Source organism: Hylobates moloch, unplaced genomic scaffold, assembly GCF_009828535.3.
Source record: "Hylobates moloch isolate HMO894 unplaced genomic scaffold, HMol_V3 SCAFFOLD_3, whole genome shotgun sequence".
In the NCBI taxonomy this organism is placed as follows: Eukaryota; Metazoa; Chordata; class Mammalia; order Primates; family Hylobatidae; genus Hylobates; species Hylobates moloch.
The window spans coordinates 39,693,725-39,699,329 of NW_026652278.1; the positions used below are offsets into that span (position 1 = coordinate 39,693,725).

A 5,605-nucleotide genomic window follows, 5' to 3' on the forward strand; every position below is an offset into this window, starting at 1 on the left:
GTCTGAAGCATTTGGGGAACACACAGTCTTCGCAGAAGCTTGAACTTGGCCCTAAAGAACAAAAATGAATAAGAAATTTTCCTTGAAGCTGAGAACAGGGGCCTTCACTCTCCTGTCTAGTGTTCCTGCCATTCAGCCACATCTATACCAGAAGACCACAGCTCTTGAGCACCCAGCGAACGTATGTGCTGGGAGGAGGAGAAAACATAGATTCCTTCCCACCCCAGCCGTGGACATGCTGGGTCCTGTGGTCTCTCTACTCACCAACAGTTAACATGTTCATCTTCTGTTGGTTTCACAAAACCACGGTGATGGTCATGCTTCTGTGCCTGGTCCAGGCTGTTGCTCAGCTGGAAGATTCACACCTCACTTCTGTGCCAAACTGACTCTCTGCTGGACCTTCTAGACTTGGCTTGTGTTGGCCTGCTTGGAAGTCTTTCCTGATCCCCCCTCATCTGCAGTCTTAGTTCAATGCTTTCCTCAGAACTCCTCCTCTAGTGTTCACCCAATTCAGTTTTGTATCTTCCTATTATGTTAACTGCTGTACTCCATTACTATCTTTTTAAAAAATAATTTGGACTCCCTTGTTAGATGGTTTGTTCAGGAGCTGACCTATCATATTTATCTCTGTATCCCCAGGACCTGGTATCATACTTGGCTTATAGCAGGTGTGATGGTTAACAATAAGTGTCAACTTGATTGGATTGATGGATACAAAGTATTAATCCTGGGTGTGCTTGTTTTGGTGTTGCCAAAAGAGATTAACATTTGAATCAGTGGGCCCTTAAACTGGTGGGCACAATCTAATCAGCTTCCAGCGAATATAAAGCAGGCAGAAAAACGTGAAAAGAAGAGACGGGTCTAGCTTCCCAGCCTACATATTTCTCCCCTGCTGGATGCTTCCTGCCCTTGAACATCAGACTCCAAGTTCCGCAGTTTTGGGACTCGGACTGGCTCTCCTTGCTCCTCAGTTTGCAGACAGCCTATTGTGGGGCCTTGTGATTGTGTGAGTTAATACTTAATAAACTCATATATATATAGTCATATTATAAACATTATAAACATATAAACATATTATAAACTCATATATATGAGTTTATTAAGATATATATATATATCCTATTCATTCTGTCCCTCTAAGAGAACCCTCACTAATACAGCAGGCATTTCATTCATTCAAAAATATTCACTGGGCATCTCCTGTGTGCCAGGAACAGTGCAGGGTGCTGCAGGTAAATAGCATTATAGTGCTTGCTGAATGAACGGTCTCTGATATAGTTTGGATATTTTCCCCCTCCAAATATGACATCAAAATATGATCCCCAGTGTTGGAGGTGGGGCCTTATCAGACTGGCAACCATCACCACCAGTCAGAGGCTTATCAGACTGGCAATTCTCAAACTCTATACCAGAGAAAAACAGGGGAACTTACTAAAAGTACAGATTGTAGGGCCCTCACCCCAGACTTAAATAAAAATTGGGGGGACTGGAGCACATGAGTTTGGATTAAATTACAAGTGCCCCAGATGATTCTGATGTATGGGATCCACTACTTAGAAAAGAAATCCCGTCCGGGTTGGGCGATTAATAGGCCGTGGCTAGGGAGGACGGAGAGGGGGCGTTCGCTCCTCTGGGACTTTTCATGCCTCGTTTTTTTTTTTTCAGATGTGGCTTGGTCTGGACGCAAGGTCCCAGCAGCCAGCTTAAGCTTACTCTTCTGTGAAAGGGGAAAGTATCCCCTGTGGAAAGCGGTTAAACTTGTGGAAGGGGTGCGAGACGTGAGTTCTGCCCCATGCCAGGCTGATGCTGTGGCCTTCAGCTGGTCCAGCAGCCGGCTCGACGTGTTTGAGGGAGGCCCCGGAGGGGGTGGGGGGTGGCCCACAGAACGCGGGTTCTGTAAAGAGACGTTGGTAACGTCTCCGAGAAGAGGAAGAGCCGGATTGAAAGACAGCCAGGCCGCTGAGGGGGAGGGGGCTGCCAAGATGGCGTCTGCCTCCTCCGGGCCGTTGTCTTCGGTCGGTTTTTCATCCTTTGATCCCGCGGTCCCTTCCTGTACCTCGTCCTCAGCATTTGGAATCAAGAGACCCATGGCATCTGAGGTGCCTTATGCCTCTGGCATGCCCATCAAGAAAACAGGCCATAGAAGTGTTGATTCCTCAGAAGAGACAACATATAAAAAGACAACCTCATCAGCCTTGAAAGGTGCCATCCAGTTAGGCATTACCCACACTGTGGGGAGCCTGAGTACCAAACCAGAGCGTGATGTCCTCATGCAAGATTTCCACATGGTAGAGAGTATCTTCTTTCCCAGTGAAGGGAGCAAACTGACCCCTGCTCATCACTACAATGACTTTAGTTTCAAGACCTATGCACCTGTTGCCTTCCGCTACTTCCGGGAGCTATTTGGTATCCGGCCCGATGACTACTTATATTCCCTCTGCAGTAAGCCGCTGATTGAACTCTGTAGCTCTGGAGCTAGTGGTTCCCTGTTCTATGTGTCCAGCGATGACGAGTTCATTATTAAGACAGTCCAACATAAAGAGGCGGAGTTTCTGCAGAAGCTGCTTCCAGGATACTACATGAACTTCAACCAGAACCCTCGGACTTTGCTGCCTAAATTTTATGGACTGTGCTGTGTGCAGGCAGGTGGCAAGAACATTCGGATTGTGGTGATGAACAATCTTTTACCAAGATCGGTAAAAATGCATATCAAATATGACCTCAAAGGCTCAACCTACAAACGGCGGGCTTCCCAGAAAGAGCGAGAGAAGCCTCTTCCCACATTTAAAGACCTAGACTTCTTACAAGACATCCCTCATGGTCTTTTTTTGGATGCTGACATGCACAACACTCTCTGTAAGACCCTGCAGCGTGACTGTTTGGTGCTGCAGAGCTTCAAGATAATGGATTATAGCCTCTTGATGTCAATCCATAATATAGATCATGCACAACGAGAGCCCTTAAGCAGCGAAACACAATACTCAGTTGATACTTGAAGACCGGCCCCCCAAAAGGCTCTGTATTCCACAGCCATGGAATCCATCCAGGGAGAGGCTCGACGGGGTGGCACCGTGGAGACCGATGACCACATGGGTGGCACCTCTGCCCAGAATAGTAAAGGGGAAAGGCATCATTGACATTCTACAGTCTTACAGGTTTGTTAAAAAGTTGGAGCAATCTTGGAAAGCCCTGGTACATGACGGAGACACTGTCTCAGTGCATTGCCCACGCTTCTACACTGAACGGTTCCAGCGCTTCATGTGCAACACAGTATTTAAGAAGATTCCCTTGAAGCCTTCTCCCTCCAAAAAGTTTCAGTCTGGCTCATCTTTCTCTCAATGAGCAGGCTCCAGTGGCAACTCCTGCATTATTTACCAGCCATTGGTCTCTGGGGAACACAAGGCACAAGTGACAACAAAGGTGGAAGTGGAGCCAGGCGTTCACCTTGGTCGTCCTGATGTTTTACCTCAGATCCCACCTTTGGAGGAAATCAGTGAGGGCTCGCCTATTCCTGACCCCAGTTTCTCACCTCTAGTTGGAGAGACTTTGCAAATGCTAACTACAAGTGTGGACAACAGTGAGTATATGCAGAATGGAGACTTCTTACCCACCCAGCTGCAGGCCCAGCAGGATGCTGTCAACATAGTTTGTCATTCAAAGACCCGCAGCAACCCTGAGAACAACGTGGGCCTTATCACACTGGATAATGACTGTGAAGTGCTGACCACACTCACCCCAGACACTGGCCGTATCCTGTCCAAGCTACATACTGTCCAACCCAAGGGCAAGAGCACCTTCTGCACGGGCATCCGCGTGGCCCATCTGGCTCTGAAGCGCCGACAAGGCAAGAATGACAAGATCCGCATCATTGCCTTTGTGGGAAACCTGGTGGAGGACAATGAGAAGGATCTGGTGACACTGGCTAAACACCTCAAGGAGGAGAAAGTAAATGTTGACATTATCAATTTTGGGGAAGAGGAGGTGAACATAGAAAAGCTGACAGCCTTTGTAAACACGTTGAATGGCAAAGATGGAACCGGTTCTCATCTGGTGACAGTGCCTGCTGGGCTCAGTTTGGCTGATGCTCTCATCAGTTTTCCGATTTTGGCTGGTGAAGGTGGTGCCATGCTGGGTCTTGGTGCCAGTGACTTTGAATTTGGAGTAGATCCTAGTGCTGATCCTGAGCTGGCCTTGGCCCTTCGTGTATTTATGGAAGAGCAGCGGCAGCGGCAGGAGGAGGAGGCCCGGCAGGCAGCTGCAGCTTCTGCTGCTGAGGCCAGGATTGCTACGCCTGGGACTGAAGACTCAGATCATGCCCTGCTGAAGATGACCATCAGCCAGCAAGAGTTTGGCTGCACTGGGCTTCCTGACCTAAGTAGTATGACTGAGGAAGAGAAGATTGCTTATGCCATGCAGAAGTCCCTGCAGGGAGCAGAGTTTGGCCAGGCGGAATCAGCAGACATTGATGCCAGCTCAGCCATGGACACATCTGAGCCAGCCAAGGAGGAGGATGATTATGACGTGATGCAGGACCCTGAGTTCCTTCAGAGTGTCCTAGAGAACCTCCCAGGTGTGGATGCCAACAATGAAGCCATTTGAAATGCTATGGGCTCCCTGGCCTCCCAGGCCACCAAGGACGGCAAGAAGGACAAGAAAGGAGGAAGACAAGAAGTGAGACTGGAGGGAAAGGGTAGCTGAGCCTGCTCAGGGGACTGCATGGGAAGCACGGAATATAGGGTTAGATGTGTGTTATCTGTAACCATTACAGCCTAAATAAAGCTTGGCAACTTTTTTCCTTTTTTGCTTCAAAAAAGAAAAGAAAAGAAAAGAAAAGAAATCCCGATGCCTAAATCTGACCCCTGAAATGCTGATGGGCTTCATCTGAGCTGTGTGATCTCTCATGTGCAGCTAAGGTTGAGAAACACTAACACAAAATAATTCACATTAGAATCACCAGGAAGCTTTAATAACATTTCAAATACCTGGACCCAACCCCTAAAGATTATAATTTAATTGGCCTGGGACTCAGGTACTGATATTTTTCAAAAGCTCACAAGGTAATTCTGAAATTCAGCAAAAGTTGAGAACCACCTATTCAGATTAAGTGACTTGCCCAATGTCGCCGGGTGCATCAGACTTTACTGCCTTCCTTACACAGGGGCTGTGAATGAAATATGGCTATGGAAAGCGATTGTTGAGTAATGTGTTATAAAGTATGGTGGTGATGATGATGACAATGATGACAATATTTCTTGAGTGTGTCCTATGCACCAGGCACTATGCTAAGCATTTTATGAGCTTAATCTTATTGAATCTTCAACATTAGCCTGCTGGTATTATTTTCCCTTTTCCTTGATTATAATATGTCATCAGTTGAGGACTATCAATTTAATAACAGTTATTAGAGGCTATTGCTTGTTAATAGGAAAATATTTATTCAGTCCTCTAGAGACAAAGATTTGCTTTGATTAGAATAAATGTAAATTTTGATTTAACATGAAATACAAATAAACATGTGTGATGCTATCAATGCAAATCACTCATCCCATGTGACATCAAATAAACAGATACCTTCTATGTAGCCCTCCAAGTTCACCTACATTCA

At 46.6% G+C, this 5,605-nt stretch overlaps 1 pseudogene; it reads left to right on the forward strand.

The window, feature by feature from the left end:
• Nucleotides 1-1,981: 1,981 nt before the first annotated feature.
• LOC116457346 (putative PIP5K1A and PSMD4-like protein) lies at nt 1,982-4,977 on the forward strand (annotated as a pseudogene).
• Nucleotides 4,978-5,605: the final 628 nt, after the last annotated feature.